Consider the following 12,564-nt stretch of genomic DNA (forward strand, 5'->3'; position numbering starts at 1 on the left):
ACAACTTGGCAACCGACCGCAGCAGGATATATAAACTGCACGAGTCCACAGGTAAGTCAGCAGATGAAGACTGGGAGCGAAACTATTGTCTGGTGATGCCCAGGACGCTGGCTACCCGAACACATTGCATCAGGGCCCCAGAACAGTGGGAGCACACAGAAGTGAACAGGAACGGCATGATTTCAAATTTCACAGGTAGGATCATATTTAGGCAAAATGGAGGGCGACTGGCGATGGCAGAAAGTAAGGAAGTAAATAAAAAGAATTTTTTTTTTTTTTTTTTTTTTTAAATAAATCGGAAAGGCTTTTCACTCAGCAGCGTTGGTTGCCCTGCAGACTGTATGCTCCATCTCGCTTAAAAAAATGTAAGTAATGCCTCAACGAAGGAAATAACTGCAAGTTGGACACTGGCTGCAAATTGCTTCCACATTGGGTTTAAACCTGCCCGATACCACAGACTCCACTTCCTCCGCAACCAGCATCCAGATATCTAGCCAGCAATACGTCATTTTTATTATTCATTCTTGAGATGTGGGCGTCGCTGGCAAAGCCAACATCTATTGCCCATCCCTAGTTGCCCCGAGAAGGTGGTGATACTACCGAGTGGTGTGCAAAGCCACTACCGAGTGGTGTGCAAAGCCACTTCAAGAGCAGTTACGAGTCAACCACGCTGGTGTGGGTCTGGGGTCACAGTGGCGAGACCGGGTAAGGACGGCAGGTTTACTTCCCTAAAAAAGGACATCAATGACCCAGATGGGTTTTTAATGACAATCAGACAGCTTCATGGTCACTTTTTACTGACGGTACTGTACTAGCCGTTTACTCCCAGATTTTTTTTAATACATAGCTTTCAGCCCTAGAACGCATTGCAGCACAAACGTACTGTGCCTATGGTTTCACACTCAACAAGTTAAACTGAGTTCTGCTAGTGTAAGAAAAAGCAAAAGAGACACAGACACGCCGGCAGACACGAATTGATTAATCCTTCAAGTCAGTCAGGGTGCAATATTGAGTACCGTACTGAGTTTACACACATACATGGGGGAAGCCTAGATATAATGCCCTGTGGCCATATACCCCTCAATCACACACAACCATAAGAAATGAGCAGCAGCAGTAGGCCAATCAGCCCTTCCAGCCTGCTCCGCCATTCAATAAGATCATGGCTGACCTTCGACCTCAACTCCACCTTCCCGCACTATCCCCATATCCCTCGATTCCTTTAGATCTATCGATCTCTGTCTTGAATATACTCAGCGACTGAGCCTCCACAGCCCTCTGGGGTAGAGAATGCCAAAGATTCACCACCCTCAGTGAAGAAATTGCTCCTCATCTCAGTCCTAAATGGCCGACCCCTTATTCTGAGACTGTGACCCTTGGTTCTAGACTCAACCAGGATACAATAATGTCTTAAGTAACATTGCACAATGTTTTTCTTTCAGATTTCCAGCATCCACAGTATTTTGCTTTTGATCAGCCATGATCTCATTAAATGGCAGAGCAGGCTCGAGGGGCCGAATGGCCTACTCCTGCTCCTATCTTCTATGTTTCTATATATTACACACAGGGCCAGATAACAATAATGTCCTATGCCACAAAGATACAAATCACACAGAGCAAGAACACTGACACAAATTCAGGTGCCACACCTATATAAATGCATAGCCACAGCACAGTAGTGTCTTGTGCAAAATGTACATCTGGAACTTGATCACTGCGCTGCCCCTCAGAGATGCATTCAGCAACCGTTACTGAATCCACATTAACAATGGAGGTTTTACCATCTTTTACAATCAGGAAAGTTAAACCCTCAAATCACCAAACTAATCAGTCAGTACAGTCCTGGCCTGAATGACATTTACTTGTCACAGCTTCTGGAGATAGTTAGTTCTACTTCAATGGCCCTGAAATTAGGATCGGGAGCTTGCCGCGCGTGCAAGCCCCCGATCTGCACTCACCCTGCGCGCCGACATCTGAAGCCCGGGCCTGCTTGCATTTCCTGTCACAGGCCCGGTTCAGCTGTCGGCGCGCTGTGCTTACCTGACCCAGCGGCGTAGTTAGTGCGATGTGCCGGCTGGGATCAGGTGAGCACTGTGCAGCCAATCAGGGGAGGGGAAACTCATTCATGAGTTTGACAGTAAGAGCTGTCAAACTCATGAAAAGTATGGGCTGCCAAAACACTACTTTAACTTTAAATAAAATTTAAAAAAACATCCCACTGATTATAATAACTATAAATAAGTTTTTTAAAATTTTAAACAATTAATCAATTTTTTGAAAAAAATAAATTTTTAAAAAATAGGGTCTAAAACTAAACTTACCATCCTGTAAATTCTTTAAAAATAACAAACCTGTGGGAAAAAAATTTCTACATTGTACTAAAAGCCCACTTACCTGAAAAACTAAATACTTACGTCTTGTTTTTCCACACGTAAAGACCGGAGGCCTTTACATGCGCGCAACTTTGAAAAAAAAAGGAATTTTACTGCGCACGCGCTGCCTGTGCAGTCGCGCGCGTTCTGCCTCTGAACCCCTTCGTTCAGAGGACAGGAAATGCCGGTTTTCCCCGCATGCGCTGTGCATGCTGAAAACCGGCATTTCCTCCGGCCAGACGCGTGAGTACCCCGACCGTACTCACACGTTGGGACAGGAATTACTGGCCCGTTATAACATGCGCCCACTACACCGAGACAGGGACAGCAACAACAACTTGCATTTACAGTGCCTTTAACATAGCAAAACGTCCCAAGGTGCTTCACAGGAGCGCCAAACAAACTTTGACACCGAGCCACACAAGGAGATATTAGGGCAGATGACCAAAAGCTTATCATAGAATGGTTACAGCACGGAAGGAGGCCATTTGGCCAGTCGAGCCCGTGCCGGCTCTCTGCGAGAGCACTTCAGCTAGTCCCACTCCCCCGCCCTTTCCCCGTAGCCCTGCAAATTTTTTCCTTTAGGTACTTATCCAATTCCCTTTTAAAAGCTGTGATTCAATCTGCCTCCACCACCCTTTCAGGCAGTGCTTTCCAGATCCTCACCACTCGCTGCGTAAAAAAGTCTTTCCTCATGTCGCCTTTGGTTCTTCTGCCAATCAATCAATGTGGTCAAAGAGATAGGTTTTAAGAAGAGTCTTAAAAAACGTCTTAAAACCTGAGAGAGAGAGAAAGAGTGAGAGCGGAGAAGAGAGAGAGAGAGTTCCACAGCTTATGGCCTTGAAAGGAACCAGTGACTCAGATTGTGTCTGATGTGATTCAGTAATGAAGCCCCCAGCACATGTTCATTGCACTCCTACACACAGGAAAGATGTTATGCAAGTTGATCACAATGTGCCCCAAACGCAGCAGAGTAACTGTAAAGTACACCTTTGGTTTCCGTCATCGAGCAGGGACTTTTCAGTTTACTGACTCTCTGTTAAGCCCAACTTAAAGTAATGACATCATTTTAAATATACTGTTTCTGCTTTATTTAATTCCCCTCTCTAGCGGAGAGGAAAGCACATGATCTGCTCGAAGGCCTCTGCCACAGCTGTTTTTGAGCTGGCTGAGCCCCCTTGCCTTGCTGGATCTTAGAAGATAGAAAGACTTGCATTTATATAGCGCCTTTCACGACCACTAGATGTCCCAGAGCGCTTTACAGCCAATGAGGTACAGTTGAAGTGGAGTCACTGTTGCAATGTAGGAAATGTGGCAGTCAATTTGCACACAGCAAGCTCCCACAGCAATGTGGTAACGACCAGCTCATCTGTTTTTAGTGATGTTGGTTGAGGGATAAATATTGGCCAGGACTCCAGGGAGAACTCCCCTGCTCTTCTTCGAAATAGTGCCGTGGGATCTTTTACGTTCACCTGAGGGCAGACGGGGCCTGGGTTTAATGGCTCATCTGAAAGACGGCACCTTCGACAGTGCAGTGCTCCCTCGGCACTGCACTAGAGTGTCAGCCTAGATTTTTGTGCTCAAGTCACTGGAGTGGGACTTGAACCCACAACCTTCTGACTCAGAGGCGAGGGTGCTGCCCACTGAGCCACAGCCGACACTGAGGAAGTGGGAAAAGGTGGGCCTTTTTACACAGTAGGATAGTCACTGTCACATAGAGTGAACAGGGTAGAATTAGGGCAATGTGAAACACCAGAACAATTAAAGCACTCAAAGGTGATGCGAGTCGTCTGGTTGAAGTGGGGAAGAGGAGCGGTGTGGTAGGTTATCCTGAATATCCACAAGTCATTTAATAAAGGAAATCAGGGACCCTTGAGGGGGGAGGGAAGAGACGTTTGCCCTGTGTTTGTTGGGTAATTGTCACAGGCACCTCAGGGGATCACCAGCCCTTGGGAGAGGAGACGTGGGTTCCTGCAGATCCTCAGTTCTACTCCCACCCAGTCAGTTTTGGAAGGGGCTTGGGGGGGGGGGGGAAAAGAGAAAAAAAGAGTGGAGGGGAACATTGGTGGTACTCCAGGAGAGAAAGTCATGTCCAAGATACCCTGGGTTTTTCCCCTCCTATCCCCTTCAACTTTCTGTCCTGAGGTACGGAATAAGGAGTCAGCTGTGGCTCAGTGGGCAGCACCCTCGCCTCGGAGTCAGAAGGTTGTGGGTTCAAGTCCCACTCCAAGAGACTGGAGCACAAAAATCTAGGCTGGCACTTCAGTACAGTACTGAGGGAGTGCTGCACTGTCAGAGATGCTGTATTCTGGAGGAGATGTTAAACTGAGGCCCCGTCTGCTCTCTCAGGTGGACTTAAGAGATCCCATGGCATAATTTCGAAGAGCAGGTGAGTTAGTCCCAGTGTCCTGGCCAATATTTATCCCTCAACCTGATCTGATCAGTCTCTCATTGCTGTCTGTGGGACCTTACTGCGCACAAATTGGCTGCTGCGTTTCCTACATTACAACAGCGACTACACTTCAAAAGTACTTCATTGACTGTAAAGCACTTTGGGATGTCCTGAGGTCGTGAAAGGCGCTATAGAAATGCAAGTACTGCTTTCTTTATAGTGCTGCAATGGTATCAAAGGCCTCCTTCTCCCCGGTACCTCATCCAAGAGGCCATTCTGGCTATGCAAGCCGAGTCAATGAGTGTAAGCAGACTATTGAACAATGAAGGATGTCACAGTAGTGCCCGATTTTATTCTCACTCAAGGTCTGGTTAATAGCACCTTCCAGCAGGGGTTACAGTGATTAAAAGTGGGAACTCTGGCTGATATTCCCCTAGCCCAAAAGGAGCTGACCAACCACTGCCCCAGCTGTGTTAGGCTCAGGGGAACCCACACCCCAAACCTGCAGCGTATAGCCCGTTACAGCACAGTCCCACACCAGGCAGTGCATCACGGCCTCAGGGGAATTCATTCTGGCCTTTTTAACAAGCTGAACACAAATCAACTGAAATGCAAATAGAAAACAGCTTCTACACGGCAACAGTATTTAGCTGCAAGCACTTGTGAATCAGCCTTAAAGCATCCTGGTGTAACAGGAGCATAGAACAGGCCATTCAGCCCCTCGAGCCTGTTCCGCCATTCAATGAGTTTATGGCAGATCTGTAGCTTAACTCCATCCAACCACCATGGCTCCACATCCCTTAATACCCTTGGCTAGCAAAAATCTATCGATCTCAGATTTAAAATGATTAATCGAGTTAGCATCTACTGTTTTTTGAGAGAGAGAGTTCCACACTTCTACAACCCTTTGCGTGATGTAGTGTTTCCTAACTTCTCTCCTGAATGGCCCGGTTCTGATTTTAAGGTTATGTACCCTTGTCCTAGACCCCCTCACCCCACACCAGTGAAAAAAAGTTCTCTCTATCTACCCAATCAATTCCTTTCAATATCCTAAAATCCTCAATCGAATCACCCCTCAGCCATCTATATTCCAGTCTTACACGTTGACTGCCAAGGACTTGTGCACAAGTGATGTCAAGAAGTTTCAATGGGGAACAGAGGTCCTTGCCCCAGCAAGGGCAAGTCCCTAAACACAAGGGAACTCCCACATCTGTGTCCAGACACCAAGATCAAATTTTATCGCAATTTTTGAAACAGGAGTTAAACCACTATGTTCCCTTTTAGTGACACACACTAAACTACTGAGAAATCCACGCCGAGTTGCTGTTCACCGGGTGCATATTCTGCCTTATAAATCCAGAGAATTTAACTACAGGTTGGCTGGAGCCAAGCATTTGGGAAACCCAAAAAAGGTAGAAACATAGAGATAGGAACAGGAGTAGGCCATTCGGCCCTTCGAGTCTGCTCCGCCATTCAATGAGATCATAGCTGATCTTACCAGTTCAGTACCCCGTCCCCGCCTTTTCTCCGTAACCCTTAATCCCCTTAGCCTTCAGAAATATATCCAATTCTCTCTTGAAAATATTTATTGAATTAGCCTTCACAGCCCTCTGTGGCAGGGAATTCCACAGGCTCACCACTCTTTGAGTGAAGAAATTCTTCCTCATCTCTGTTTTAAATGATTTGCCCGCTATTTTTAGACTGTGGCCCCTGGTTCTGTGCTCCCCGGCCATTGGAAACATTCTCTCTGAATTCAGCCTGTCCAGGCCTGCCATAATTTTATATGTTTCGATGAGATCCCCTCTCAATCTTCTAAACTCCAGTGAGTACAAGCCCAAACTATTTAATCTCTTCGTAGGTCATTCCCGCCATTCCAGGTATCAGCCTGGTGAATCGCCGTTGCACTCTTTCCATGGCAAGAACATCCTTCCGCAGATGGGGCGACCAAAACTGTACACAATACTCCAGATGCGGTCTCACCAGCACCTTGTACAGCTGTAGTAAGGTATCCCTATTCCTATACTCGAACCCCCTTGATATGAAGGCCAACATACCATTTGCCTTCTTAATCGCCTGTTGCACCTGCATGCTCTCCTTCAGTGACTGGTGCACAAGAACACCCAGGTCCCTCTGCACTTCCCCATCTCCCAATCTATTGCCATTTAGATAATAATCTACCCTCCTGTTTTTACCCCCAAAGTGGATAACCTCGCATTTATCCACATTATAGTGCATCTGCCACATATCCGCCCATTCCCCCAACCTGTCCAAATCGCACTGTAGCCTCCTGACATCCTCATCAGAGCCCACCCCTCCTCCTAGTTTAGTGTCGTCAGCGAATTTGGAAATATTGCATCCAATTCCCTGATCCAGATCATTTATATATATTGTGAACAGCTGGGGTCCCAGGACAGATCCTTGCGGCACCCCGCTGGTCACTGCCTGCCACTCCGAAAACGAGCCGTTTATTCCAACACTCTGTTTTCTATCCGCCAGCCAGTTCTCTATCCACGTTAATACTTTGCCCCCAATTCCATGAGCCTTAATTTTGCATGATAATCTTTTGTGTGGAACCTTATCGAAGGCTTTCTGGAAGTCAAGGTACACCACATCCACTGGCTCTCCCCCATCTATTTTACCAGTTACTTCCTCAAAAAATTCCAGCAGATTAGTCAAACAAGATTTACCCTTTGTAAATCCATGTTGACTCTGTCCGATCCTTTCCCCATTTGTCAAGTGCTCCGCTATTTTATCCTTAATAATGGACTCTAGCATTTTGCCCACAACCGATGTAAGGCTTACTGGTCTATAATTCCCTGCTTTCTCTCTACCCCCCTTTTTAAATATTGGGGTAACATTAGCTACCCTCCAATCCACGGGTACTGTTCCCGAGTCAATGGAGTTCCGGAAGATGATCCTTAGAGCATCTGCTATCTCCAGGGCCACCTCCTTAAGTACCCTAGGATGTAGTTTATCAGGCCCCGGGGATTTGTCGGCCTTCAGTCCCCTCAACTTACCCAACACCATATCCCTAGAGATACTAATTTCTGTCAGCTCCTCCCTCTCATTAGTCCCTATGTTTGCCGATATTCCTGGGAGGTTATTTGTGTCCTCCTTTGTGAATACAGAACCAAAGTATGAGTTTAATTGGTCTGCCATTTCCTTATTCTCCATTATATATTCTCCCGAATCGGACTGCAAGGGACCGACTTGGGATTTTACCAGTCTTTTCCTCCTGATATACCGATAAAAGCTTTTGCAGTCTGTCTTTATGTTTGCTGCAAGTTTACTTTCGTATTCTATTTTCCCCTTCCTGATTAATCCCTTTGTCCTCTTTTGCTGTATCCTGTACTGCCCCCAATCTTCCGGTCTGGTGCTTTTTTTTGCCAGTTGATATGCCCTTTTTTTTGATTTTATGCTGTCCCTAATTTCCCTCGTTATCCACGGTTGAGTCACCTTTTTAGGTTTATTTTTATGCCAAACCGGTATAAACATGTTCTGGAATTCTTCCATTCTATCTTTGAATGCTTGCCATTGTCTATCCACTGTCAATCCCCCCAGAAACACCACCCAATCAATCTTACCCAATTCCCGTCTCATACCCTCGTAATTCCCTTTATTTAAGTTCTGGACCTTAGTCTCTGATTCAATTTCCTCACTCTCCATCTTGACTGAGAGCTCGATCATATTATGATCGCTCTGACCCAAGGGGCCTCGTACAAGAAGATTGCTGATAAGTCCCTTCTCATTGCACAATACCCAGTCTAAAATGGCCTGATCTCGAGTCGGCTCCTCGACATATTGGTCCAGATAACCGTCCCGAAAACATTCCAGGAATTCCTCCTCCTCAGAATTTTTACTAATTTGGGTAGTCCAATCAATATGTAAATTAAAGTCACCCATGATGACAGCTGTGCTCTTATCGCACGCTTCTCTAATTTCCCTTTTTATGCCTTCCCTCACCTCCATATTACTATTTGGAGGCCTATATATCACACCCACTAACGTTTTCCTCCCCTTGCTATTTCTCATTTCTACCCATACAGATTCCGTTTCATCCGAGTTAATATCCTTCCTTTCCATTGCATTAATCCCCTCCTTTACCAGCAATGCTACCCCACCTCCCCTACCTTTTTGCCGATCCTTCCTAAATATTGTATATCCCTGGATGCTAAGTTCCCAGCCTTGCCCACCCTGCAGCCACGTTTCTGTAATCCCAATCAAATCATACTTGTTTACCTCTATTTCCACAACTAATTCATCCACCTTGTTCCTAATGCTTCTAGCATTAAGATACAAAGCCTTCAGGCTTGCTTTTTTCACACTCTCATTATGAATTAGTTTGGCCCTTTGTGTTTCTCTCCTTTGCTTATTGCTTCTCACCTTAGGCATGAGCTTAACCAGCTAAAACTGCACGGCAGCACAGCACTCGTAACGTTCCCACTGCTGGCGCCAGTCAGGACCACCCTGCCCGTTGGGGCACTGAATTACAGTTTGTGGGCATGGCGTGGAAGAATCCCAGTGACCCCGCGAGTTCCATTAACGAGTCAGGCTGGCTGGTGGTCTCAACGACTGAGGACCGACCTGGCTCGGGTATCAGATTGTCAAGTCTGCCACAGAGGGCTGACCGAGTTCAGAACTTCCATTGCTAGTCATGTCAGCTTGGAGCCACCTGTACCACTCTCAGACCCCACCCAAGGAGGACAACCCTCGGAAACTGACGGACATAGATTTGAGCCCTCATTAGGTGCAGCTTATTCCAGGAATTTCTCTCAAGTGGCTTTGGTACACTACACAACTCACCATAACATGCAAGTGCAATGCCGACAACTTCCTGATCACTGCATGAACACACACCACTTGCTTGGATAAGTGCAGCTCCAACAACACTCAAGAAGCTCGACACCATCCAGGACAAAGCAGCCCACTTGATTAGCACCCCATCCACCACCTTAAAACATTCACTCCTTCCACTACTGGTGTACCATGGCTGCATCTCTTCACAGGAACGCTCGGTCACTCGACCAGGAAACACCAAGACTGGTTCGACGAGAACGATCAGGAGATCCAGGAGCTAATAAGACGCAAGCGCAAGGCATTCCTGATCTGGAAATAGCAACAGAACTCGAGAGCAAGAAAGCAGCTCTGCAGACACCTGAAGGCCGAGGTCCTACAAAAAACTTGCAAACCTAAAGAACAGATGGTGGGTGTAGGAAGCACAGGAGATCCAGCAGCCAGCTGACAATCACAACATGCATTGATTCTTTAGCGCAGTCAAGACCACCTACGGCCGAAGCACGCAAGGTCCGACCCCACTGCGGGCCAAGAATGGAGAGGTACTCGTCAAGGACAGGGAGGCAGTTAGCGCCCGCTGGAAGGAGCACTTCGAAGATCTCCTTAACAGAGATTCTGTCTTCGACGCGAGTGCCCTCAACTCCATCCCGCAGCATGCTACCCGCCACCACCTCAGCACAACCCCAGCCCGGCATGAGGTTGAAAAGGCCATCCGACAACTGAAGAACAACAAGGCCTCAGGAGCAGATGGAATCCCCGCCGAGGCACTAAAACATGGCGGAGAGAAGCAGTATTGGCGTGAATACATGAACTCATTTCTCTTATTTGGAAGGAGGAGAGCATGCCAGGGGATCTCAGCCGCCGTAATCATGACCATCTTCAAGGTGACAAGTCCAATTGCAGTAATTACAGAAGAGTCTCCCTGCTGTCTACAACAGGGAAAATCATCGCAAGAATCCTCCTCAATCGCCTTCTCCCAGTGGCTGAAGAGCTCCTCCCAGAGTTGCAATGCGGATTCCGCCCACTAAGGGGCACAATGGACATGATCTTCACCACGTGTCATCTACAAGAGAAATGCAGGGAACAGCACCAACCACTGTACATGGCCTTCTTTGACCTCACAAAGGCCGTCGACACTGTCAACCGTGAGGGATTATGGAATGTCCTCAAATTCGGCTACCCTCAAAAGTTTGTCACCATCCACCTGCTTCACGACGACAAGCAAGCCGTGATCCTGAACAATGGTTCCACCACAGACCCAATTCACGTACGGACCGGGATCAAACAAGGCTCTGTCATTGCACCAACATACATCTCGCTCGTCCTGGCTGCAATGCTTCATCTCACCCTCAGTAAGCACCCCTCTGGAGTGGAGCTAATTTACAGAACGGGAAACCGTTCAGCCTCCGTCGCCTCCAGTCTAGATCCAAGGTTGTCCCATCCTCCGTCATCGAATTACAGTATGCAGACGATGTTTGCGTCTGCGCACACTATGAGGTTGAACTCCAAAACATCAACAACCCAGGGCGCACACACACTGATAATCAGATATTGACAGCCCCCCCCGACACACTCACCCGTGTATTCAGACACTGACCCCCACACCCTGGACACACTCTCCCCGTGTAGACACACACTGACCGCCCCCCCCCGGACACACTCTCCCCGTGTAGACACACACTGACCCCCCCCCCCACGGGACACACTCTCCCACTGTAGACACACACACCCCCGCGTGGACACACATTCCCTGTGTAGACACACACTGACTCCCAACCCCCGGACACACTCTCCCCATGTAGACACACACTGACCCCCGCCCCCGGGCACACTCTCCCCGTGTAGACACACACTGACCCCCCCCCCCGGACACAATACAATACAATACAAATCACACTCTCCCCGTGTAGACACACACTGACCCCCCCCACCCCGGACACACACTCGCCGTGTAGACACACACTGACCCCCCCCCCCCCCACTGGACACACTCTCCCCGTGTAGACACACCCTGACCCCCCCCCCGGGACACACTCTCCCCGTGTAGACACACCCTGACCCCCCCCCCCCCCCCCGGACACACTCTCCCAGTGTAGACACACACTGACCCTCCCCCACCCCGGACACACTCTCCCGGTGTAGACACCCACTGACCCCCCCCGCCCGCCCAGACACACACTCCCCGTGTAGACACACACTGACCCCCCTCCCCCCCCGGACACATTCTCCCCGTGTAGATACACACTGACCCCCCCGGACACACTCTCCCCGTGTAGACACACACACTCCCCGTGTAGACACACACTAACCGCACCCCCCCGGGACACACACTGTCCCCCCCGGCACACACTCTCCCCGTGTAGACACACACTGACCCCCCTCCCCCCCGGACACATTCTCCCCGTGTAGATACACACTGACCCCCCCGGACACACTCTACCCGTGTAGACACACACACTCCCCGTGTAGACACACACTAACCGCACCCCCCCGGGACACACACTGACCCCCCCTCCCCCCGGCACACACTCTCCCCGTGTAGACACACACTGACCTCCCCACCCCCGGACACACTCTCCCCGTGTAGACACACACTGACCCCCCCCCTCTCCCGGGACACACTCTCCCCGTGTAGACACACACTGACCCCCCCCGGGACACACTCTCCCCGTGTAGACACGCACTAACCCCCCCCGGACACACTCTGACAGACACTCACCTCTCTCTGTGTTTGCGGCCCGCTCTCCTCTCCCCCCTCAGGAGGCCTGCTCTCCAGGCCCCGCTCTCTCTATCAGTATTTAATTTTTTCTCTCTATCTCGATCTCTCTCTGTCTGTATTTTTCTCTATTTTTGATGCGCCAGCCCGCCCGCCACCGCCGGAAGCCCGGCCTGCACTTCCGCTCCCGCCGCCTCCTCCCTCAGTCCGGCCTCGAAATCTTCATCAACAACCCGGCCCCAGCCCTCCGGCACCGCGCACCATTGCTCCGCCTAGAACACCAGCCGCCG

At 49.0% G+C, this 12,564-nt stretch overlaps 1 protein-coding gene across 8 annotated transcripts in view; it reads right to left on the reverse strand.

Annotated features, from left to right (window-relative positions):
• The window catches only part of gabpa (GA binding protein transcription factor subunit alpha), a 384,408-nt gene that overhangs the window by 371,678 nt on the left and 166 nt on the right, over positions 1-12,564 (reverse strand). For 3 of the 8 annotated variants that reach the window (XM_086007249.1, XM_086007244.1, XM_086007245.1), the window contains exon 1: positions 12,278-12,538. The exons of 2 other annotated variants lie outside the window; for them this stretch is intronic. The gene's annotated coding sequence lies outside the window, so the exon portion shown is untranslated. Of the gene's footprint in view, positions 1-12,277; positions 12,540-12,564 lie in introns of those variants that run through there. 3 more of the 8 variants (XM_086007250.1, XM_086007243.1, XM_086007252.1) reach the window with 2 other exon arrangements.

Source organism: Somniosus microcephalus, chromosome 14 (genome assembly GCF_052327205.1).
Source record: "Somniosus microcephalus isolate GS21.2 chromosome 14, FLI_Smic_1.0, whole genome shotgun sequence".
NCBI classification, from domain to species: domain Eukaryota; kingdom Metazoa; phylum Chordata; class Chondrichthyes; order Squaliformes; family Somniosidae; genus Somniosus; species Somniosus microcephalus.